The sequence below is a fragment of the Bombus vancouverensis genome, chromosome 2 (genome assembly GCF_051014615.1).
Source record: "Bombus vancouverensis nearcticus chromosome 2, iyBomVanc1_principal, whole genome shotgun sequence".
Taxonomy (NCBI): Eukaryota; Metazoa; Arthropoda; class Insecta; order Hymenoptera; family Apidae; genus Bombus; species Bombus vancouverensis.
Window position 1 is genome coordinate 20,327,280 of NC_134912.1, and position 26,301 is coordinate 20,353,580.

The following is a 26,301-nucleotide window of genomic DNA, read 5'->3' on the forward strand; positions in this document are numbered from 1 at the left end:
GTTGGTATAGTCACGGAAACCTTGTACGTTTTCGTTAGAACAGTTACCATTGCCGCAGATGTTGCGTGAAACGACATCCAACTCGCGGCTTCATCCGCGTATTTGCATGTGTGAATTTCGCCTGAAATCGCCATCCCGCTGAATATTTCAAGGTGTAACAACCCGTGCGTTTCGTGGTGTAAAAGTCCGCCGTAAACTAATACCAAGTTACGTCATACATTTTACGGTGTAACGGTGTCAGGTAGACGGGTCACAAAAGTGAAACGAACAAGCCACACGCTGTAATTTATCCGTATATATCAGAGTCACGATGCTGGAAACATGACGTGCGGCACTCGAGAAAACGGAATGATTATTGCTTTCATAAATTGCGATGTTGCTTACGTAATTGCTACACGTTGCAAAAATTGATCGTGATGATGAAAAAATCTCTTGCATACGGTAGTCTAGCAACTAATAATATTCGTGGATTGACAAGCCACAAGTTGTAGATTATTAAGCTATTTTCTACAATTTTACTATTTTACGACAAACAGGATAGTCAGGTACGTAGCTTTCTAATTTCTCTAATTTTATTGTTTGTCAAACAACTCGTAAAGTTTCATTAATAATACTTTTCAATTTTTTACGAAAGCGTGCCGATCTTCAGATTACAAAGTTGATTGTTTTGTGGCGATTAAAAAATATCGTAACAATGCGTAGCGAGACATTTTTAAAATTCGATATTTAAATAGAGATAAATCATATTCAATTAAATATGAAATATTATAAAATCTACTATTAATGAATTTGCGTCAAATGAAACAATTTGAAAATATGAAATATGAATTTAAATATCGTCATGTACCGACCCACATATATAATGAATTTATAAAAGTTCGCTTTATAAATTGTACATATCGCATATATCATTCAACGATTATTATTTCCGATAGTAATCCCCGATTAAGTTTCAGCTCGTGCTACATGATGTGAACATACACTGACGGTATAATTGCTAGAGAAGCGTTTAATCGTAAAACGACGTATGACAATTTTCTGATCTATCTATTCGCTGTTTCCATTCGGCATTTGTGCCCAATTACGTATATAAACGATAAATTGTTATTTGTCCTCGTAGAAAATTTACAAAATAAATAACTATGGACTAAACAGTTATATCAATGGAAGAATGTTGCAAAATACATATTACTCGCACCCTAATACTAGATAGCAGTAACGTAAGTAGGTTAAATAGTCTCGTCTACCTCGTTACCATTTTTTATCTTTAATCTCGTCTTGGGTTATATTTTAACAGCATCATTCAGGTTACAAATCTCTGGTACCCAATCGAACCGTTAGGAAGAAAGAATAATAGCTGTTTCTCAATGGGTCTCTTAAAGCTATTTTCGCGATTGTGAATGAGATCACAGAGTTCTCTTTGCTAACTTAATCGATAAAATTGGATAAATATAGAAAAGGACAGAGATTGCATTGAAAGAAGATACAGAATTTCGAATATCCACATTATTTGCCAACAATTAACTTGTAATAATGAAACTGTAGATACGAATGCTCTTTCTGCGTACTTAACTATATGCTACTTTCGTTCATGGGATTTCAATAGCAGTTCGAGTAACCAATTACATATTTCTTTACACGCGGAGATTCGGTTGTTTTATTTCTTCTTACATTAATATTAATATTCACGATACGACATAAACGTTGAGAAATGCTGAAAATCTGCACGCGTAACACTTGCCAATTAAAACGCAATTCGATATTACGCAAATGTTGATCGAACAATACACGTTTCTTTCATTACTCTGTATCTCATCCTATTCGATTAACTCGTAATTCCAAACCAACCTATATAGTATCAACTTCGAACCTCATCAGATTTCAACGGAAACAATACGTACCACGGTTGGAGCATCAAAACACTTTCTATAGAACACAACGTACCACTCGAACGTATCGAACATTTTCGAGCTAGCGAAACTCAAAGCCTCCAATATTCCCCAAATGAACTCTATACGGTGAATATAGATACACATAGCCCTCTCTGTCTCTCTTTCTCTCTCTCTCTCTCTATGCTTCTGCCACTGCTTCTTACGTATTCCATCCTACGTACGTCTCTTAGCGCGCGAACTTCTCGTAGAGGCTCGTCGCACACGAAGGTGTACACGTTTTTCAAACATTTTTCTAACACCCCGGCTCATCTAGGCGAGCGTGCGCGATAAAGGTTTCACGATGGCGTCATTATGGCGCGCGACGGGACTAAAGCGGCAGACACATCGTTTCTACGTGGCGTGGCTAGGAAGTTTTCGCGTCGTCGACGACGCGTCCGTCCGTCCGGCACGTCGACGTTTTCGGTGCTGGCTGTCACAACTGTCGAGAACGAAATAAGAGGATTCTCTCGTCCACTTTTTCTCCACGAGAAAATACACCCATTTACCTTCCTCTGGTGTTTTTACATGCACACGCACATTGCAACGCGCACGGACACCGGGATGGTGTAATTAGCGACTAAAACTTTTCCACGGCAAGTTCTTCCATCACGGATGGTTGGCCGTATTTTACGGCCGAACTAACCCAAATTTCTATCCTCGGCGTCGCTCGATTTATCGAGCTCGATTCGTGTCACCCGATTTATCCAGCTCGATTCGCCTCACCCCTTCCCTCGTTCGTCCCTTTGCAATTGGCTTCTGCTTCCGTAGCTTCTTTCATCGTTTCTTCGTTCCCAGTTCCTGTTCTCATTTCTCCTTCTTATTTTCCACTGTTGCTTCTTTTTTATTTTTTCGAACGGGCTATCTGTTTCGATTTCCTTTCGTTTGCGAGTCGTCGTCAGATATCTTGTTCGCGGCACTTGTTGCCTTTTAGTGAACGCAAGAAAGAGAGAACAGCAAAATTTCTCTAAATTCGAGCAGCTTAATACGGGGATAGCTTAATACGCTTAATTAATGTTGATAATCCTGCTGTCTCCGGGTCGTTTCCCATCCGTGCTCCCCTTCCGTTAAAAAGTTTCCTAATTTTTAGAAAAATATATAAAAGTCGAGGAAACGAGTTTGGATAAAGGTTTGTTCCTTTTTTGAAATTACAAGGCGCTCGTAAAGACTCCGAAGTATGTAAAACTTTGCGTTAATTGCAAAGAACATAATTGAATTTTAAGTTTTGTATGTGCTTTTTTTGTGATCGAATCTTGATTAGTTTGTCATTCGGTCTTACATACGTTGAGCGTGGTTTAAGGAAAACGTTAAAATGTATACGATTAAAATCAGGTTTCGCTCGTTCTTTTTGTTCTTTTTAATTTTGCAAGAACCGTACAGCGATCTACGCGAAATTTCTTATCTGCGTATAAAGCGGTGCAGTAATTCTTTTGGTGGCAAATAATTCCAGTATTTTGAACGACAAAAGTTGGGCGTCGTGTGAGGTTTATTTATTATTTCGAGCGCAACGCTTTGGAGTCGAAACAATTTTTGTTACACGAATAAAGCAAATTCCAGAACACTGTGCAACAACGCGTAAATCCGATATACGTTCCACGGATTACATTTTGGGAATGTTTGTTCCATAAAAAATATTATATATTACTTTGATAACTTTTTTCACATTTCATAAAATTGTGCATTTTAGGTGAAAGATAAGATAGTGGCAAAAAGACGCGCTGAAAAACCTCTTAAAATTCAGAATGGAATTTGACAATTTGAATTCGCGAAAGCAGTAGTAAATATTGCATTAACTTCGCGTTGGGCTGACGCCTACCTTGTGAAACAAATTCTTCTTCTTTTTCATCAATTCTTAATAGTAGAAACGCACTTTCTGACAATTCTATAACATAGACGTGCATCGATATCTGGAACCAGCTTGATCAACGCTGAAGACTAAAGTAAATAGAACATTATATTTACGTGACACGAAAGGTGGAAGATTTAACCCCTCAACCTACGATTTACGTTCGAGAATTTTGGGCCGATTTACGTTTGGCCCGATCATCGTAGAAACTTAATAGTAGAAACGCACTTTCTGACAATTCTATAACATAGACGTGCATCGATATCTGGAACCAGCTTGATCAACACTGAAGACTAAAGTAAATAGAACATTATATTTACGTGACACGAAAGGTGGAAGATTTAACCCCTCAACCTACGATTTACGTTCGAGAATTTTGGGCCGATTTACGTTTGGCCCGATCATCGTACTACGGGCTATGCCGGTAGTTGTAGGTTAAGGGGTTAATAGTTTATCACGAATTTCTTCTCACTTCTCTTTAAATATAGCACGCGTAATTTGCAATTATAAACGCACGTTAGATCCATTGAAAATTTTGTTTTTCATCATGAGAAAAAAATTACAATTCTTTACCATTCGTTTACGACTGTTGTCCGTAACTCCTCGTTTATGATAATATGAAATCTTTTGCACGTCTGATCTTCGCAAGCAACGGTATCAGATATCTTTTCATCTCGCCTTAAACGTAGCACCACGACGCGCTATCTCGCGAGAAAAAGAAAAGAAAAAAAATATTGGAACGACTTTGAAATTCCCTGCACAACTCCGCCTCCACGATGCATGCAGCGGTGGTAACTACCAGCGCGTAACCTCTGCTGGTGCACCATCTTTTAACATCGTTAATAATACATGCGCTTATTTAAGATTCGCGCGGTTATTGTCCCGCGTTCCTGTATCAGTTTTCAGCCCGAGGAAAGAGTAAAAAAGAATAGAAGAAGAGAAAGGTAGCGAGACGAAGGTAGGGAGTCGAGGGAAAACTAGAGGTTTGAAAAAGATAGGACGATTGTACAGCTTACCACGATGGATCGATGTAAACCGTACAATCCTCGTCGTGATGACGTATAAATCGTGGTGGCCGCATAATATATCTGCAGAGATCACCAATAATTTCTGTCGCGCATGAGCGCACCGGAAATGAGAAATGCTCGCGTTAATAATTCACAGTGTGGTGAACACGTTTCACCGACGGGGGTCGGCGGTAAACTACCACCGGGTTGCATCGGGCCCTGTAATTTTAATTCGCTCACGGTCAAGAAGGAAACCTCCAAGAAACGATGCGCGATCGTTGATCGATTCGACGAACGAACGAAAGTTTTGGATTGGCGAAGGCGTGCCAATGGGAGAAGAAAACGAAAGGAGAGATCTATGGAAGTGAGAATCGTGTGTAACGTTCATAATACTCAGAAACTGCAATAACGCGAGTACACGATTACCGATGTCGGGTGTTATCTGGGGATTAGCACTGATAATAATAGGCATGGCTGGGCTATCGCGTTTCCCAAATGGACATCCTTCAGCGATGCAGGGGGAAGGGTGGAAGAGCTCTAATTATCGATTATTACGCATACGTAGCAGCGCGTGATTTCGCTGAGCCTTCACAGACACACCGGCTGAGAATCGACGATAATAGGAGGATTCGACGTGCCGCTCAAGGTTCGTGATAATTACCGCTCTATGTTGCTCGAACAAGCTAAATATTTAGCCGGATAATTATCGGGGCCACGGGTTTGTTTTCAATTATAATCGCGTTGTTCAGGGATCTACAACGCCTCTTTGATGCCGGATTATCGAACGTTCTCTGATGGACACGCGTGTTAGGGCAAATCCTTACGATTGTTCTGTGGATCGTCTTGCTCGTTTAGAATGCTCGCTTAAAGTCTAAATTAGTCGTTTAACGTAGGCTAACGATTAACACTTTCTCAATTCATCGCGTCTTTGTTTCGGTTATCACGCTTTTCCACGTCCATTCTTGCGTACAAACGATAATCTACGTTTAAATGTTATTATCTAATTAAAGGATAAACGTCTTCTATGTTTTCTGGCGATGCATTCTGCGTCTGTATCGTGCGATTGGATGCAGCAAGCATAAATTCGAACAGTTATAACTTCGTAATCTGGTAGTTACTAGTAACAAGCCGAGGCGTGATGTTAATTGCATCGACTCGAAGAGAGCGCGTCGAAGTTCCGTCTGTTCGAAGTTCACTCGGAGATGTCGCGTAGAAACAGCAAGTTATTCGATCTCTCTCACGAGCAAGATCCAAATTCCGATATTCAACTCTTGCAATTACTTGGTACAGATGGCATCGGCCGGTTACAAGGCTTCGAAGGTGAATTCAGAGTCTGGTGAAGTTATGGCTGGAACGGTGGCGTCATAAATTTATTATCAAGTGCGTTGATAAATTCGTGAAACGTTGCTCCACCGTGATATCGTTCTATGCAAATGGATTTCCATTCACTATGTTTCAATTGTTAAAGTTGGCCAACACAGAAGTTGGATAACCTGTACGTTGATGTATGCAATGTGGTCATTTTCAACGTACTTTCTTAATCCAGATAACCAGTTCGTGGAGCTTAATTAGTTTTCGATATTAACAAACTTTAATCGATTATTATTAAACAACGAATGGCATTAAAACTTCTTATATCTTTTGAACGGGTTTAGTTTGAAAGAAACAAAACGATGCGAAACTGGGACAGAAAAACGCGAAGAACGTAGCGAAGATTGATAGAATTTTAATAGACTTTCGGATAGAGGTAAGAAGTTCCGATCAATTTCTGCTTTTCCAAGTATTTAAAATCGTAAGAACTTTTAAAACGATTAAATAGCGATATTTTTGAATCGAAGATTCGAAATCGGTTTTACTCGAGTCGTCAAACTGTACACAGTTTGTTTTCCATTTCGAAAGAAAACCGAGCAACAGACGCATTCTCCTCTCGCAACGTTGGTGTGACCGGCTTGACGATCGTTGCTTTCACCTAACAACAATTTTATAGCTTTCTGAACACGTTGGACTTGCTTTCCGAGTTCTTGAATGATTATTTTGCTAATGAACCGTTATCCAAAAAAGTCAACAACGAAATACGTTAATCAGATTAATTCTATCGAGATATTTCGAGGTTTATACATAGTTTTTATAATTTTCCTATCGCTTCGTACATCAGACGTATACCTGTACGTGGCACGGAAACTGTTGAAAATGACAATGCGAGTTCGTGCTAGCCATCCATATGCAGATGCGTTAGTTATAAGAAATAGTAACTAGAGGATGATCCTAGTTACAATTAGACGTTTAGACTAGTTACAACTAGACAATTAGACCCTAGTTACGATAGACTTAATCGATAGGCTTAAGATGTCTTTTTGTTTTTATCCCTAGTTCTTGTAAGCGCGTGCAATAAAGGTTTTTTTGGCTTAGAACTCAGAACGGTGTAATAGATTTATCCATTCGATAAAATAATAACTATTCTGATCTTACCTCTAAATATAGAAATAACAACAGAAACAATATCATCGGTTTGCTAGGAGAGTGATACATCTTAAAAGTCGTCGATTCTGACATATCCGTAAAAATTGACTTCACGCGCAAATTATTTACCAGATGTGTGTCACAATTATTCAAAGGATTATATCGCTTAACTGAAGTCATAAAAATTGCTTTACCTTTCTTTTTACAGAAGGAAATGCATGTAAATACTTTTTTAAAAATACTCGAAACTCGGTGGATATCAGCTAAATTATTAAAGAAACAAATTGTTTCATCGATACATAATTTTCTGTTTGAACCTTTCAAATCGATTTTCCAGATTTACTTTACTTAGATGTGTCTCCCGTCTAATAAACTGTCGATATTTTGTAAAAATGATTCGTTTAATGATGCTATAAGATAAATCAATTTTTCATAACGCCATTATTCTTCTCCATAAATGCATAAAGATTCGTAATCTACCTATACATCTATCATTTCACCCTTTCTCCTAGCGATACCGTTAGACCTTGAATATTAAATTGCCGTGAAAGCAACCACACGTCATGATAAAGATACATACAGCCTTACTAAGCTACGCTTAAATGTCGCAACCACCGATCGAAAAAAGACCAACGCCAGTACTGTGCATTATAACGTCGTCGTTGGTGCCGATGCGTATCTTTTGTGGACCTGGTGGCATGTGCTTTGACATAATCGTGTTATCTTGCTAGGTGCACGCACGCGCCATGTACACGTATAATTTATTTCGCGACCACGCAGAATGTCGTTATTCCAGCGCCGGTGTTTTCACTGTGATACCGTGCCAGTCAAGTGATAACCAGAGATACGCATTTTAATAAAAGCTGCTAAAGTTTATGGGATTTCATAAAACGGACCGCGCAGTTCCAGTATCAGCATGAAAGATATTTGATTCGTAATATAAGTATCGAAACAATTCGCGAGGAGTACATTTTTACGAAATCACAAACGTTTAAAAGAAAAATTTAGATATTTAATGGTTTTTTTTATAAACTGCGAATATGTCATTTTATGGCGGAGATATCGTTTCATTAATAAAGTACGATAAAATTTCTTAAAAATCGATCAGAAAATGAAAAATCGTCAGAAAACTCGTCAAGTTCGTGTAAACAAGTTACACGACCACCAAAAGCAATTTACATCGAACGATTGAAGTAGTTGGGAAGTTTCGTCGAGTGACTTTTTCTCTCTGAACATCATCTTCTTAGAGGCAGCTCAGAGGCGGCCGACAATACGATGAGTTTCCAAGTATAACAGCGCATAATCCCGGGCGCTGCATCAGCATTAAAAATAACAATGCAACTATTCTTAAAAGAAAGAGAAGTCATTACAGGTAGATTGAAAAATATCGCGTCTCATTATGAATCTCTATAAAGCCGCGATTGTCTTTTTGATGCCGAGCAGAGAAGCTAATATTCTCGAACAGGTACGAACGCGTGATTCGATGAATTGCAACGCAGGAAATTCATGAACGACGATTATTGAATCACAATAAAGCGAACTACGTTCATATTCTCGAGTTCCCGAAAATCCCATTTTCCGTCGAATCGATGGGGCTGTCGATTTTGAGAAACGAGGACACACGAACCAGCCGAGATTGAAATATTTCGCGACACAGTCGCGTGATTTCGTATAGGATAGAGCGTATGAGTCGCATGATCTCGCAGAATCTAGTAGCTGCGTCAAAATTAAATGCGTTGCTATACGAGAAATTAGTTTATCAGTTGTTATTTATATCCTACTATAACATTTATCAAACGAGGCTTTAGTAAAAATTAATATCGATATAAAAGTTTGTCGCATCAAATAAAGATTCTATCAAATTTTATAGTAGAATTCTATTTTGTCGCGAAGATAAATATTAATTTCGATATCTTACTGTAAAGTTTGTCGTATAATGCAAATGTAATAATATTCAGTACCCGTATGAAATTTTACTGTATTACGTATAGTACGTGTTCACAATCGCTTAAAAATTTATAATAATATTCGTCTCACGAAATATAATTTATTCTTCGGATAACATGAAATTCGAAATCTGAGATGCGCATCGCGTATAGAATATCGCGTGAAAATTGAACGCACGCACAAAACCTGCAATTCTTATTTATTTAAACAAATTTCTGCATAGAATAAGTTCAGTCTTTTAAACTATCTTCGGAAAAATACGAATTTATAGAAACATCCGCAATCCGATATTCGATCGATTCGGTAATCTGGAAAGAAAATTTAATTTCGTTTCTAACTTTAACTATTAATAACGACCTATTAATACAATTTCGACTCTAACCTTCCCATTGGTCTCTTTTTTCGTACTATTTGATTGTAGTGAATGACTGACGTAGATACTGCGGAACTCCATTCGTGTAATGGAAATAATTGGACTCCATTAATGAAGAAAAACCCATATAAGCCACGATCGAACGTATCTCGAATACCAGTATAATTAGCGAGATGTGGAGCGTGTGATTAGTGATCAAGATTAAGAGCATCATTAACCAGCACACGTGTATTCAAAGTACGTGAATCGATAATGACGTCAATGATGTAAATATTGTCGTTTCGGATTCACAGAAGCAAAGTCCTTTTGTGTCGTGTGCAAACCTTTCAATTCGCCCGCTTCGTTTCATTTTAGTTCGCTTTTCTTCAAAATGTATAACACGTATAAAGCGGATTTTACTTTTTAATGTAATAATTTCAAAACTGTCGTCAGCTTTGCGTGGTGTGCAGCACTAATGAATACAAGATCGTATCTACGCAAGTGATTAATCATCCAGGTGTCACGGTAAACTGTGCAAAAAAACCAAGTATACTTGTAAAGTTATGAAACACTTAATACGTTTAGGAGAAATTTCCAAAGAAGTTTAAGCTACTTTCGGTAATCTTATCCGATATGTATGAACGTGAAACTTGTACATGAGATTCTACGAGGCGTTATCGACATTGGCATTAATTCCGGTAATGAAATAACGCCAAACAACTTGTCAAAGCATCGATGGACAAGTTGTCAACAAGACAGACAAGCGATTGTTACAAAATTCTTACAAAATTCCACTTCCATCGATAAATAAGAAAAAATAAAGATAGTCTATACTCGATAGCCTGGTCAAAACTTTGGCAAAACTTAAACAAAATTCTCGAACCTGTTCGTTCAATCGCCTATCTGTTTCGTATGAAATTATATTTTTGGAACTGGTCATCGTTCGCACGATGTGCGAGGGTGGGTTTGTCAACATCTTCCTTTTTTACACTTATTGGATAATTACAGCATCTTGTATATAGCATTTTCTCCATTTTTCTATATTATATTTGAAATCCCCCATGTTTTTCTTAACTACCAAATACAATTAGATTATACCGGCTGTTAATAATTATCATAGATTTCGATTGATCGAAGAAAGACAAAGAAGCCTTGAAATGATAGATACGACGTTTTAACTAGATAAGAATTAGACAAGAATCGCACGTATGTGAATGTACCTGAAAAGTTTCGTCTCAACTTCGCATCGGTATTTTTATTGAAATTTTCATAAGATCGGTCGGTGGTACGCGACAGATTCAATCAAAGCTCGCGTTTCAGCAATCTCGTCGAATGGATCGACGGGAAGAGAAGCCGTATAAGCCGTTTTAGGAAGCAGACGGCAATGTAGCGCGACACGCGTTATTACTCCTTAATCGGCAGCTTGATCGCGAGAACATCGCGAACGCGTACTAAAAAGGTGTAGCGTGTAGAAACGGTAATCGGTCCTCGCCTCTTACGACCTCTTCGCCGACCCATCGAAATCGACTATCGAGAACGAAACGGTGTTTCTCGTGTCTTTCGTTCGTGTAAGCATGCAGGAAGTTCCACTTCCTTTCCCGGGTTCACCCTCCTCTTCCCTTCGAACGAGAGCGAAAAGAAGAAATCACGCGACGTAACGCGACTTGACCAACGGTCACACCGATTTCGTTGGACTCGTAGCTAGTTGCAGGCGATAAAAATGAACGTGGAAGCATGGAAAATTACGACCGCCAGTTCGTGGAACTATGGTGCTGCTTCCTTTATGTCGGTAGTTCCATTTTACTCTTTTTCCCGCGGCTTTTTTCGTGAATGTACGACACGCTCGTTAAAGATGCGCATATTCTGTGCGAGTTACTTGAAGCGTTGCGGCGGATTTACATGACTGTTGATATAGTAATTATTCATTGGTTCCAGACTGACTGATCGATTCTTGAGATCGCTCGCGTGACAGGGACGGCCTGTGTACATACATTTTAGTTTCTCTACAGGGTTGCAGGAGCTAGACACGATAAAAGACAACTTCGTGTAGCATCGAGTTACCGTACAGGCAAGTACATAGACATTGTTTGGAATGGCCCGTAGAACGAGGGATAATGGGAAAGTTTATCGTCTGTAAATTAAAAGAAAAAAAGAATCTTTTTCTAGTGTATAGAAGAGATAAAACCGAGGACTATTACGGAAGATTGAACTATTATTTTATTGCTAATCCTTTTAGTTAGTTTTAGTTGAATTGTTATTTTATTATTAAAACTAGGGTCTAAGCCTACGTATCTCACAAGGACTACGCGTGGCCACCAGTCCATCATCGTCTGCTGACCTTAAAATTAAACAGAAAACTATCGGCGGCCAGTTCTCGTCACCGATAGCTCTGTTCCCTTAAACTACCTACAACGTAACGCTTATCCTAACTCATACAACACTCAGGGCCGGCGTAAGGCAGGTTCAGCGCGTTCGCCGGAACCCAGCCTCGCGTTTTGAGAGGCCCCGCGGTCTACGAAAATTATCTGCGATCATCGATAAGCCAAGAGAGATTTTCATCTCTGGCTGTTCCATCTATAGGAAGTGAGGTAGCAAATTCAATCGATTTTGATGATGTTATCAAAGATTTGGCGTCGAAAAAAGGGAGAAAAATTATTTAATATTATTATTGGATTGTATTATTGTTTAATATTCATCGTATAAAAATATATTATATGTAATAGCATTTGTAAATAGATAATTCCTCGTTGTAAAATCTTAGTATAGGATTTGAATGTGTATTCAGGCCCCGCAAAATTTTTGAATCCGGCCCCACAAAAGGTCACGCCGGCCCTGACAACACTACACTAGTTACGTACAGAAAATCGAGGGTAACGCGCAGAAGCTTTCCTTTGTGATTTTTATTCATAGCTACATCGATTATTTTTCGTGTATCGTATTCGCTTGCGATATAGAAGAGTAGAAGATAACGGAGCAATCTACTTTTAAAATTCATAAACTTATCACGAATAGATCGTTATGCAGAGATATGTTAAATATTATCGGAAAAATTGGCGTGTTACGAGAGTTTCATAAAGGTTTACTGGTATATCGACTTTATGCTTGTTAGTTATTAAGTTGTTAAAAATTAAGACACTTTTACTTAAATAAGCTGTTTGAGCAAAAAAGAGCTGCGAAGTTTCAGGGTGTGCACCGTTTGTTCAAATAAGCAAAAAAGTTTTAACGATCGCATGTCGTAAAATCAGTGCTTGCTAAAGAGAAGGGTTCTTTATATATTCCTCAATTTTTAAAGCAGAAAATTCTACCATTGCACGTTGAAATTCCAGCAATCTACGTTTTCGTTTCTCGGCTACCCTTTTCTTAAATGCAATTACATTAACGTTATAAATTCTACAATTAATTAGTCCACGATGAATAAGTCACGTTTCGCACAATTTGTTAACTAGATTTGTCCGCGTCGACTGAAGGAGTATACGACGATAATTAGACTGCAGATATTTATTCAGATTCGTGTTTATTGGCAACAGAGATTAAATATAGAGTAACGAGCACTACCATTTTCCATACGACGTATATTCCGGAAATTGTCGTATTCATTTTCAAACTTCCCATAAATATATAAACTGATATCCGCGGTCTAACGATAACGAACATTTCGAAAGTATTTTTTTTTTTTTCGCAATTAAAGTCATCTTGAGTTTCACGAAATCTGTAACTTTTTCCGTTACATCACAAAGAACACATTTCGATCGCACGATACTAAGTTTGCACTAGTAGAGACGAGTGGAAATGTTTGACAAATAAGTTAAACAACTTGACAAAGTAACACGTATAGGAATACTTACTTATTTATTCTAATTTCTAACACGTACGAACAAAATAAACGACAAGACACAACTTGTCGTTTCACCGAGTTTATCACCGTCGCTAAACGCGAAACAAAATTCGAACATTTACTGCGTGTAACTTAAGCAGCAACATTGATAGGCTTGGAAGCCTGGAATACGAGTCCATCGCGCCGAGTTACTAATTAATTATGTAAATAGCCGAGCAACATAATTAGCTGCTGAAACTCCTCTAATTATATTATCTATGTTGGCTGGTGTGCTCGATAATATCGTGCACTGGCTTCCGTACGCTATCAACGCCATAATGAATTGCGCCGTCTTATCGAGCACACACAAACGCGCATAGACACATTATGCTATATCGTTAATCATTTATTATATCGCCGCCCCTCCCCTGGCTGTGTGAATATTTTAGATTTGCCACCTCTTTGCGCAAAGCGATTCGTCGATGCGAGAGAACATCGCGGCCAATTAAAAAAGCGTTCTTTCCGTCGACGCTAGAGCATCTCCTTTGTGCGGACAATTTCCGATCGATGTTTTACACAATTTCACCGAAACGTTCTAAACGAACACATTTGCAACGTATAAAGGCATCGCCGTCGGCTATTATTATATCGTCACGTGTTTCGAATGTTCCGTTGCCGCTCTTTTCATCGCCGATTGTACGTGGACACACAGAAAAGCGAATGGAACATGGACGAATGTGCACGCGACTAAAGCGTATTTACGCGTAACGCGGGTCGCGATTATCGCGACTACGTAATGCCATGCTCGGCCAGATTAAATCGCCAACCATGGTAACGCTTAATGCTTTCTAATTCTTCTATTTATATCGCCTGACACGGCAGAAAATCTAAATCATGGGACTACTTATCGGCTTGTACATCTCACCCTACGAGTATGAGTAATAGTTTCGTCCTTAGACCGAGTAATTTATTGTTACAGCGGTGTATTATGTGACGGGAAAAGGAATAACGAAGTCTCGAAGGAAAGGAAAAGTTCCACGAATGGAAGTTCTTACGGGGTTTATGCTTTATAAGAGTCTAGATCCTGTACCTTTCTGGAGCTTATCCTTTGTATATTACGATCATCGATCCAGAACGACACCACGTTTATTGAGTTCTCGCTCTTTAAGTTTGTACAGATGCAATCAGATTGGTCACTGGGAAACTGTTATTAACAATTTCGTAAACCTGTCTCGATGTCGCGTATATGCAACATTATACTTTGACAAGTTACCGATTATGTAATTAAACGACGGGATTATTTCTTTCGCTTTCGGCAAAATTAATCTGGAACGTTGATGCGTCGTTTTCTCGCATCTCTATAAAACTAGAAATGTGTTTTTATTGGCAATAATTAATAAAAAGACAATCTTCGTCGTCGGTTGAAAAATATCTCTCCCTGGAATATTCTCGCGTGATCAATTCATGAAAACGTTATTGACATTACCGGTGGCTATCTTGATTTTTTTAATAAAAAGTTCCTAAAACAATTGGCTCGAACGAGCCAACTCTTTAATTAGAATCTACGATGAGATTCGAAAAGGATGAATTTCCATCTGTGATTACTCTTTCGAGCAATCGTTCCAACAATTTGTCGTTATAAAATATAAATCAATAAATGTAACGATGCGCTACATCATACAAGAACTCGACCAATAACAAACATAAATAAGGCAATTTTTAAATAAGGCAAAGAGTTAACACGATGAAAGTTTCCGAGGATGCGCTTAGATCCTTAATTTTTGGAAGGAAATCGCTCGAGGGATCGGATAATAATTGCGAATCGCGAGGAGACGATAAGGTCCGGAAGTTTTTAATTTGTTCTAAAATCGCGCATACATGCATTACAAGTTTATTCGAAACATTCTTTGAAATATTTACCGATCCCTCGAGGCCACGAAATCTCATTTACTCTATCCGTTTCGTTTATTTGCGCGAACGAAGAGGAATCGCGGATAAAGACACTACTCCGGTACAAAGTAGCGAAGATTATACGACCACTGAAAAATTAGGTATCTTCGGGTTAAGCGACACGACTGTTGGAATATAGAATGGAGGGGGAAAAATTGGAAATTTCAACTGCAACTTCTGTGAATGCGATTTCATCCAACACGGGAAACCTGGCCGATCTATCGGGGATTAAATTCGCTGGCGAGCGTATTTACCCGACGAGTATCGAAAATGGAATTGACGAACATTAATACAACTCTGTCTCGTCAGTGGCGATTCCATGAGAAAAGAAACACTGAAATTAAACGTTTGTCAATACGTATCCAATCCATCGATTGAAACACGCAGACGCAAAAAGGATTGGTACATCGACGTTTCACTCGTACGATCGGTCCGTTTATGGCTCAATTGTCTATCTGGTGTTTGAGCGTGATTCTAGAAATGTTTTGTTATTTCTTCGGAGGGGAATAAATGTTCTATATACTTTTCTACGAAGATGCGGAATGTAGAATTTTGTAATAAATTATCGGGCACGTTTGAAATTTTTGGAAACATTCGAGTATAACGAAGCAATTTCGCGAATAGATAAAAGATCGAAGAACACTTTACTATCTAAAAGTTTCGTTGCTTTCATGAATTATTCTTTTAAATTTTTTGTTACCTCGACTCTATCATTATAGTCTCTGGTCTCATCCTGGTCTCGTCAAATTTCATACGTTTGTCGAAATTACACTTTTGTGCAGAAAAATGGTTAAAATTAAGTTTAAAGTGAAAATGAAAATTAATTAGGAATATTTTGAAAATATTTCGAGAAATTACCCGGGGATTGGATATTCGCGTTTATTTGCCTCGTAATCATAAGCTATTGATTATTAGCGCTTCCTATTACCAGTTATGGTGTATCTGAAACCTAACCCGAGACTGTTCTAATTTGATTGTTTACCGATCTCGTTACTACTTCGACTCAACGTCTATACGAGCTCCATTATACTCCATTCGCATTGGCAACTAATGCTACCAAATTTGAGTTTGCAAATACAATAGCTATCTTCCGAATAAGTCATTGATTATGAGGTAGTTTGCTTTGTTCGATATGCCACTAGACGAATCTTTTCGTCATTTATTATAATCTATATTTCTGAAAGGTACTATACTTCCAGAAATTCCCAATTAGAGCTGACTTGTACTAAATAAAAATTAAAAATGACGTAGAATAACGTTTAGTCGAAGTATTGTTTTCTCTTCCGTTGATTTAAGTAACTTCTATATTTTAATAATAAAAATTCTTGCCGATACTTGTTACAATCAATTTTTTAAATTTATAATTTCCCAATTATTTTAAGAGGCACGTGTCTCACATACTATCGCTACTGAAATGGTAATTATAATTCTGCTATCTTTATCTTTATGAATACATAAAAAGATGAAACTTACATAAAGATTTCTTTCATCGACCAGATATTATAACGAGCACCACACTTTTGGTAGGTTATGCACTTTAAACTGCACCCAGTCTGATTAATTTATTATGAAAGGCGTGTACACAATACGACAAATAATACAAGAGACAGTGAAAGAAAAAAAGAAAATAAGACTATAGACAGTTGCCGATCATCCTAAAGTAAAACACAAAACGAACTATCCCAAGTCCGTTGCTCAGGCTTATGACTTCGTAACCTCGCACAAGACGTAAGGTCGTCCCTTAGACAAAATCAAAATCCTCGAACTCTATAACCTCGTAGTTGTAGAACTCGTCTCAAACCTTTCCTGGCCAGTGAGTCTTCGTATTTCGTGATCTTGGAATTGTAAAAGCCAGCTTGGACCATCGTGAGATCGTGAAAGACCAAAATCCGTGGTACTGGTCTCGGAGGAATCATATCGCATGATCTCGACGTCGCGGCGCAGCGTCGCGTCGCGTCGTAAGATCTATGTCAGACATCCTTAGTAGATTTTGCTATTTTTTTCTTTTTTACAAGTATCGTATATACAATTGTGATACTATATGTTGTATGTTATATATTTTACACTATGTTGCCGATTTTAGGAATATTTAGAACCGAAAGATACATGTAAAAATTTCTACGTGACTTTAGCAGTGCTGTTAAAAACTGAACATTTCCTGCTATTCGTCTCTCAGTAAATGCAGATATACTTCGAATATACTATCCGGATGTGAATATTACGGGAGAAATATGGGTAAATCTCACGAGTGAGGAAATATGTAACACGTATGAGATATAGAATATAAAAGCACCGCCAATGTAAAATATATGACACGTGACTTCTGCGTTATACAGTCGGCTATAATACTGAAACGATAACTATAAATACTAATATAAAAGACAAATGGCTTCAACGATAACAAAAAGCGTCACTTAAACGTAATACGTATAACTATAGCTCCTATGAATATTTTAAACAATGCGTCTTTCTAATAAAAGATGGTCCCCGTTTATTTGCTCTTATTTTTTATCCAGTTTTGATCCAATATAATAAGATAATTATTAAATTTAACATACTCTCTTCTCCAAAATTTTAACCGTGACGATATCTCACGAACGCATAAAGTAAACGTTCCCGTTCGAGAAGTTAAACTGTCTGTTGCCAACATAAATGCTTCATGATGAAACCCCAAAATATTCATTAAAAATGCAAGTCTCGTTAAGGCGGCCGTAGGTAGGCATCCTTTATTCTCCTTGATGCGACGTACGCGATGTCTGAACGAGCAAAATGGAATAGACGTACGCAACGAACATGCGCGATAGCTAAACGATTTGAGCCATGCAAACAATCTAATAGCCTCATTACCCTGTCGTGACTTGTCGGGTAGTCTACTCGGTAAAAATGGTAGTAAAAAGAATAGAGCAATGTGCACACTCAGAAACTCACAAATAGGTCGTTTAAACTTTCTTTTTGAAAACTGGACGTACGTATTTGAACCGTTTCCACGAAAGGAGGGTAGCAAACAAATTAGTCATTCCGTTCGTGGAACTTTTGGAAAGCTGGAAGATCCACCGATCGTCCCCTGTCCGCTGATCTTTGCGTCTTTCGTCGATCTTCCTTCTTAACGATTCAAGGAATTCAGAGTAGTATACATTTTCAATCGACTGCAAGATACGGTTTAATGTCACTTTCCCTCGATTTTTTTAGCCTCCAAGCTCCGAGGATATTTGTGATTACTATAAGATTTTTGCTAAATTTGCTTATTGTACGAGACAATTTTCGGTTAATAGGATTTCGTATATTAGAGATTTCTCGTACTGCAGAAACACGGTGTTCACGAGGGAAATTGCATAAAAATTTGGATCAAGTTTTACTTTTCCCAAAATATTTATGTCAAAGGCTAAAGGATTTTAAATTTTCTACTTTGAAATTCCAAAATGAACTAGCTTCTGTTAGTTAGGTACAACGTGATTAATATCTAACAGAGAGAAACGAAACGTATAACTCTATCGGAATAAAGAACTAGTTTCAATTTTAATGGACGATATTAAAACCACAAATGAAATCGAAATAGTTGTACAGGTGTTCCAGATTTACCGAACAATCATTCTAATGATGTACATTCAAACGTTTCAATCTCATCATTTCAGTACCGTTATCTTCATCTCGCTGTAAATGGTTGTTGCACAAACTGCACGCTATGGAAACCAACACCTGGATATTTGTTTTATAATGCAAGATTCGCGATAAACCGAGTTACGTCGCATGAAACGATTTTATTTGTAGACAGCTGTAAAATTCTTCATCATGGTACTAACAAAACTCGACTAGCTATTCGAGTTCATGAAATGAAGTATGTACGTATAACATTAGTCATTCCTGGAATATCTGATCGTTTTCCTGTAATTTGTCGTCATTAAATATATGATAGCAAGAAGAATTTCGCGGCAAATCAAATAACGTAATTGAGTAAGAAAATTAGATTTCGCGATGTTTGCGCGCTTAGTAGAAAGTATATCAGAATGCTCAGATTTGGAACTTTCAACAATTAAAACACGTACCTATGTTAAACTGAAATGTTTCCCTTAGACTGCTAAGGCGTGTAATTAAGCTTGAACTTTCGTGTCGACCCGCGTTAATTTATTTAAAACACCAGTTTTGTACAACCTGTTTTTAGACATTTTTTGATCAAATTTTTCAGTAATTTTATCATTGTAAACTGCTTTCTGGAAATTATATGTCGATCATCAGCGAAAGATTATCAGTAACTTAATTAGCTTCTCTTTCGCATGAAATTGTAGAAGAAAATCCTTGTCAAGTCGAATTCAAATTAAATCAAAATTCAAGTTATTTTTATTCCGTCGATTTCAAACACAGATAATTGACTGTTTCGATACGAAGGTTTGTTCGTCACAGCTTCTCATTTTATAAATATATTTGTTTAGAATTTACACTTGAGAATTACACTAAATTTACACTTGGAATTAATATTAGAATAGTTGTATATTTATTTTATGGACGATTTCTTATACAGGGTGGTTGGTAACTGGTGGTACAAGCGGAAAGGGGGTGATTCTACGCGAAAAAAGAAGTCGAAAATATAGAATAAAAATTTAAAAATTTAAAAATTTAAAAATTTAAAAATTTAAAAATTTAAAAATTTAAAAATTTAAAAATTTAAAAATTTAAAAATTTAAAAATTTAAAAATTTAAAAATTTAAAAATTTAAAAATTTAAAAATTTTTAAAATTAAAAAAATAACGTCAATTGAAACAACGATCTACAGTGAGATCCGTTATAACGAGACGTGATAAAGTGCACGCGTACCGAGCGAAAATTCAAAGTCGATTTTCTCAAAAACAAAGCCTCGAACGAAAAATTTTTATTCTATATTTTCGACTTCTTTTTTCGCGTAGAATCACCCCCTTTCCGCTTGTACCACCAGTTACCAACCACCTTGTATATTCATCGATACACACTTGCACGCGTCTCAGCACTTTCTTCTGTACCGAACTGTTAACCGACTGAATAGTTTACATTCATCTGGTTTTGAGACGCCGCACACACACATACCTGCACACACTGATACCCACATACAAGTATCTCTACTACGCATTAAACCCAGTCCAGCATAGAAAATTATACATATCTCAACAATAATTCTTCCGTTATATCATGGTTCGATTTTAGTGTAATTTCTACTTAATATCATTTTATTCCTTTGTTTTCTACTTCTAATAATAAACAATCACGATACCATAGAAGATCGAATTGCACCCATTAATTGATTTTTCAGAATTTTTTCAGACCAATGTTTTGCTTAACGCAGGGACAGCGATCGACCGTGCCTGCGAATTTTCAGTAGAACAAAATTATCTTTGAACATTGGCAAATTATTTTCAACGTACAGAGTTACGAATAAACGTAGACTAATCGAAAATTGAAACGAGAATTACGGAATAAACCCTTCATTGTTAGAATACAATTTCTCTTTGTAACTTCACACTTCTGTTATCTCGAAATGTTTTAATTAACTTGCAGTCGTAAGTTAAATGAATTTCTCGTGCAACATGAATACTGCAGAAACAGCTTGTAACTTCATACGTCTAATTGAATTTCGACGAAATCAGAGATATATCTTTTATCCTACAGGTACATCAACTAATTCGAAATATTCGTAATTTTCTTGATTTTTATATTTCAACGTAACATTTCATAAAAATGACGACAAAAGTGTCTTCAAATTAGTTCGGATACCAGAAAACATTTTTCACATCATCGGAACATCATCCGTGTCTAAATGTTACCTAATCGTCGCAGCTACCCGTCAACTTACATTGCCATCGGTCTGAATCGAGGTGAGAGGCATCCTAGCAACCAAAGAGCATATTAAATTTCGAGAAATTCGTTTGTAACGACAAAAATTCCGTGGTACGCGGCAGGGAGGCGAGAGTAAAACGACGCTACAGTTGCTGAAGGAGAAATTCGTGATAAATCTTGCAGAGTGCAGCGACAGGTCCGTAGGTACACGAGATCTGGTTTCATTTTCCATTGTACGTGAAAGGCGCGCGAAAACGGCTTGCCTGGGACCAAACAGAGGCGGAGAGTAACGATTTGTATTCGTCAGAGAATACGGAGGGCACCGCGTGCTCCATGGAATATTACTGTGCAAGGGACGACATCGCCTCCTGCAAACTTTGCCCTCGTTATCATTCATCATATTAATAAACCAAATTCTACTCTACGCGAGTGCTCTTCTTCGTCGGAATTCGCTAGGCAATTACTTGTGTCGCAAGAAATAATCACCGTACGCTATCTCTTTACGTGGAGTAACTGAAGTTGCCATTAGAATTACCGACCGCAATAGGAGATCCGTACGAAGGAAATCAAATCGAAACACGATACAAGGGAAAAAATAAAATGCCTAGTCTCTGCGAAACTCTGCTATGAGAAATATTCCAAGTCTCCTAATTTTATTTTCGTTCGAATGAAATGCTCGCTAATCAACTATTTAATACACGTACGCGAATTCCTGTCTGTTTCGCGCCGAGTTTGCGAGATTGAAATATTTCCCAGCCTGTTATAAAATTTGTACACACTGTGCTCTCATTATAACGAACGTGTAAGCGCTTCCCGTACGATGATTTTCAAAGTTACTTTCCAGCTATATGTATACGCACTTTTCGTACTCCCGTTGTTAAGCTCGAAATAAATTCAATTTTTTCACTTGACACGCCAACTAAGCTGGTTACGCGAACAGTCTAAATTTGAACAAAGGAAGTCTCTTTTCGTTTTTGTATAAAATTAATTTATAGTACCTCGAACTTTGCTGTAGTATCGAGTTAGAGAAAAAAGTCCGCACATAAGTATCAGACGTCTGGCGAATATTTATCGTGAAGGCACCGTAGCCGACAATGTCTCTCTGCTCTTTTTTTTTTTCAACCCCACAACTTATGGGACAACCTGTAGATCGACGTATTTTCTGGTAAACTGGATCTCCGACTGTTGCCTGATCGCAACTCTCTCGCGGGGTGAGTAGGAGAAAGATGCGAAAGTGGATGAATAAGATCGAAAGCCCTCGGGGTGGCAGCGAGGGTAACTTATCGCTGACTGGAATAAAGGTGGGTGTAAAAGTGCCTTTCGATCAATTCCACCCAACATCAAAGAAATGAAGACACCTCTTCTCTCGAGGGGGAGACACGCTATAGCGAGAGAGTAACGTCAATTTCAGCAAACGTAACCGAGATGAAACTGCGATAAATAAAATCGGAGGTAAACGTTTTCCGAGGGAATGAAGGGGGAAAAAAAAAGAAAAGAAAAGAAAAATAATGGTAGAAAGAAAAAACGTTAGATCGTAACGTTGTTGCGAACTGGAAGAAAAATTAATAATCGATCGAGGATGTTCTTTATTATTCGACAAAGTTCTTTTATTAGTTAATTAGGGGATACTTTATAAATTTCGAAAGTAGCCTCGCAGGAAGTTTAAACGCAACGAATTCTCGATAACTCGCGGCGGAGGAGCTATTCATTTGCCCTGGAAACTATCGTAAACTTATTAAAAGTTCTCGAACCGCTGTATAATCGTTTACATATTAATTCTACGTTAATCTACTTACATAAATTGTACCAGATGTTCCGCACGCTTGTAAAACGACACACTTTTTGAGCCTGTTTGCCGCGTCCTGTGTCGTTCTCCAGCTTATAATTTTCAAGCAAGTAGCTCGTACATACGTGGAAACAGCTTCTGTCGTGCTATACGCTGCTATATCGTGTAACGTTCTTCCGGTAAGAAGGAAAGTCTCGGTAAATTTTTACGCAACCATTTCGCTTTGTAGGTTTTATATAAATTTTGCGATTTCTACTTTAAAGATAGAAATATATGTGTATTCCTGAAAAAACGTGTTGTTGTTGTTGTTGTTGTTGCTGTTGCTGTTGTTGTTATATTTTTATTATATAGGCACTAATGATATTGTTATTATTCGTTTAATAAGTTTGTATGATAACGTTAGTTGTATAAATTGTTATATAAGTGTAATTTGTAATAAAAGTCATTGTTATTATGTTGTACTAGATATTGGAAATTATTTGTATTATTCTACTACTTCTACTACTATTACTATACCATACTACTATAATGAATTGGCAAAGATATACTAAAAACAGTAATACTTATTTTATATAAAAATATCGTATCTCAGTCAATTATGTTCGTTGAAAATGAATTGCTCGATCTTGCAGGTAATTTCAGGATAACCCAATAATTTACTGCATTTCTTGCATTGAAAAAGAAGCTTTGTACTTTTTACCGCCATTATAAAGTCGTTATAAAATCATTATAAACTCATCATAACAATACAAGTTTCGAAAACTTAATCTTTTTTTATTCGAAACATGCCATCTTATGCCATCAAAATTAACGATATATTCAGGTTAGTTCGCCCCATTTGTTGCTTTTATGCTGCTCTAATAATATTAATCTTTCATAATTAAATCTGATCAAAGATCGAAGTAGTTTAGAATTTCGCTTTACGTACAATAACGTTGAACTGCATATTTCGTTTCAGACAACAGCATAGAGTCGTCAGAACATCATCGTCGACAGTCTGTCGGTAGAAAAATGAATAGAGGCGATAATAAACGAACATTTACTCTTTCAATATGAAAGTATTCAAATGCCGATAAAAACCATTTCAATCTATTATCCCATACAAAGTCAGTTTCTTCAAAAACGAAGCTATCTACTAAAAAATCTCATTCTACATTCGATACTTCTCATTTTATTTTCTATTTGTTTCTACGTGTAAAATTACTTTGTTTTCTATTGCACCATTCCTTACGGAACACCTTGTATACTTCGATAGACAAAAACCAGCTGGAGAAATTAGTCTAATCGTCTAATAAACCAGTCGTGTAACGATATACGATGTAACAAAGGCCAGAACCACTTTCGTAACAAATTGATCTTCGACTGTATCTTAAACCAGCATCAAGTTGTAATCTTAAGAATCAGGATGGCTCGTACAAAAATAAATCACTTACCGCACTGCGACAGATGCTCCTGCTATGTCATGCTTTAATAATAATTGCTTTTCTACAAAAAGGTAATTTAAGAAACTTTAATTGGTTGTTGTTCCAACAACCGATACAACTGCGAAAACTCAATTTAATAGAAAACAAAACACCATTTTCGTGCCTCGACGAATCAGGAAGAAATCTCATTGCGTATTACGAACGTAGTCCCATGACACCATACACCTACGCTGTAATCTCTGTTTCTTTCGGTTCTGTGTTGAATCATCGGGCTCGCGCACGCGACAACCCGATGGCGCAGAGATGTCACGATAGCTGTAATGCATGCAAACGTCGACGACAGCAAAAGTAGAATTCGTGCCGTATCTTTCTGCGACGACAGGCCAGCAGAACCGTCGCGTCGTCGTTTCGAACGAGCGGCTGCGTGTCGCTGTGACTGTGGTGGGTCGGGTGCTCACGAATGAGGGGTGGCGCGTAGGAAGGGCGAAGGGGAGGGCAATTTACCGATTACCCTTAATTGAAGACGATGACTTAACGCGGTCGTATAACCGCCTCGGATGCCCGGAATCGCAATAAACGATCTGTTCTGCAGCGTCGGCACGGGCTACGTGACTTCGACGACAGCTCGATTAAACGAGAAAAGTATTTTATGCGAGAAGCGGCACGTATCTCACCGCGCCCCGGCTATTTCCTTGGCATCGCGCGTTCGCCAAAGTGATTCGAACGATCACCGTTTCTCTATCGCTTTTTTCCTACGACGCGTCGCGTCGTACTCTCGTCGAACGCCATCCTCGTCGTTGTGTACCAGAGATTCGACTCGCGTGTATACGTCGGCGCGCAACGAATCACGCGTTCTACCTTCTTTCCTTCTTGGTGAACGAACAGGCGTTTGAATTTCGTCGCTGTGATTGAAGCGATTCGATCGATTCGAGGTAAATAGGATACGTTGCTCTGCGACAGAAGCGTTGTTTGTGGAAGCGAGAAAGTGTCTGTCTCGGACGAGACTGTTCGTAGCGTATATCGGCGAGAAGATCGTTGAGAGATATCAACGTGAAGCTGCAAAAAGGTGGAAAAAAGTAACAAACGCTAAGTATGCGCATCTAAATATCTCAAAATCTCGACTAACGTTTACATCTCGAATATCTTTCGACGTATCACACCACGAGAAACTTTTTCATTTGTGGATTGTATGGTCGTGAACAGTTCGCACGATGAACGGCGAGTTCCTTTTTTGCTTTTTGCCGCAGCTTCCAAGGGTCTCTTCGTTTTTTCCTCTTGTATTTTTTACTAAAAATTGCACAGTAGCTCGGTCGCAATGCGTGTGCTCCGGAACTATAGCGTCTCGAGTTACCTGGCCATGCTGACTAAAAAGACGAGCGAGGAAAAAAATCGTTTATTAACGTGTGAACTTTGTGGAATAACGTAGCGTGCTATTAAAGAAACTTTGTTCGAACGAAACATAAAGAAGAGGTAAGAGAAATTCGCCTGAATCTCATTTATTATCTTTTCGTGTCGCTTATCGCCTGCAGAAACCACTTTACATTAGTCACACTTTGAATTCTTTATATATTTTTCTCTTGTTTTTAAATGCACATCTGATACTATTTAATATATGGATAATAATTCGAAGAACATAATATATCACATGTTTCATTTTCTACAGGGACGTACTTTTAAAATTCAGGACGTCGTCGATCGATTCTATATTACGTACCAAAATTATCTTTCTACTTACTTTTGAAGTTAAACATACGTTTTTCACGCTCATCGTAAATTTAAATTATCGCTTATCGTAATATTAAAATATCGCTTCGTAATAGTTATACCTTTGGTGTTTTTTACAGAGGTAGTTAACCTATCGATTATTTCTAAGAGGCTTACATCCGAGATCTTTCCATTTTCAACCGAGCCATGTTAAAACACCTTTTCTTCATCGTAAGCTGATATTAAATCAACAAAAATATGTATCTGGCTTTTTTCAATCT

The 26,301-nt window shown here is 37.7% G+C and overlaps 1 protein-coding gene and 1 long non-coding RNA gene across 7 annotated transcripts in view; one reads left to right on the plus strand and one right to left on the minus strand.

Moving 5' to 3' along the window:
- Positions 1-26,301, minus strand: part of LOC117157886 (protein O-mannosyl-transferase TMTC1) — a 278,211-nt gene that overhangs the window by 182,514 nt on the left and 69,396 nt on the right. Inside the window, exon 1 of one of the 6 annotated variants that reach the window (XM_076625798.1) lies at positions 13,386-13,550. The exons of the other annotated variants lie outside the window; for them this stretch is intronic. The gene's annotated coding sequence lies outside the window, so the exon portion shown is untranslated. Of the gene's footprint in view, positions 1-13,385; positions 13,551-26,301 lie in introns of those variants that run through there. 6 annotated transcript variants of the gene reach the window in all.
- The window catches only part of LOC117160078 (uncharacterized), a 126,636-nt gene that overhangs the window by 6,736 nt on the left and 93,599 nt on the right, over positions 1-26,301 (plus strand). The gene's annotated exons all lie outside the window — the stretch shown is intronic.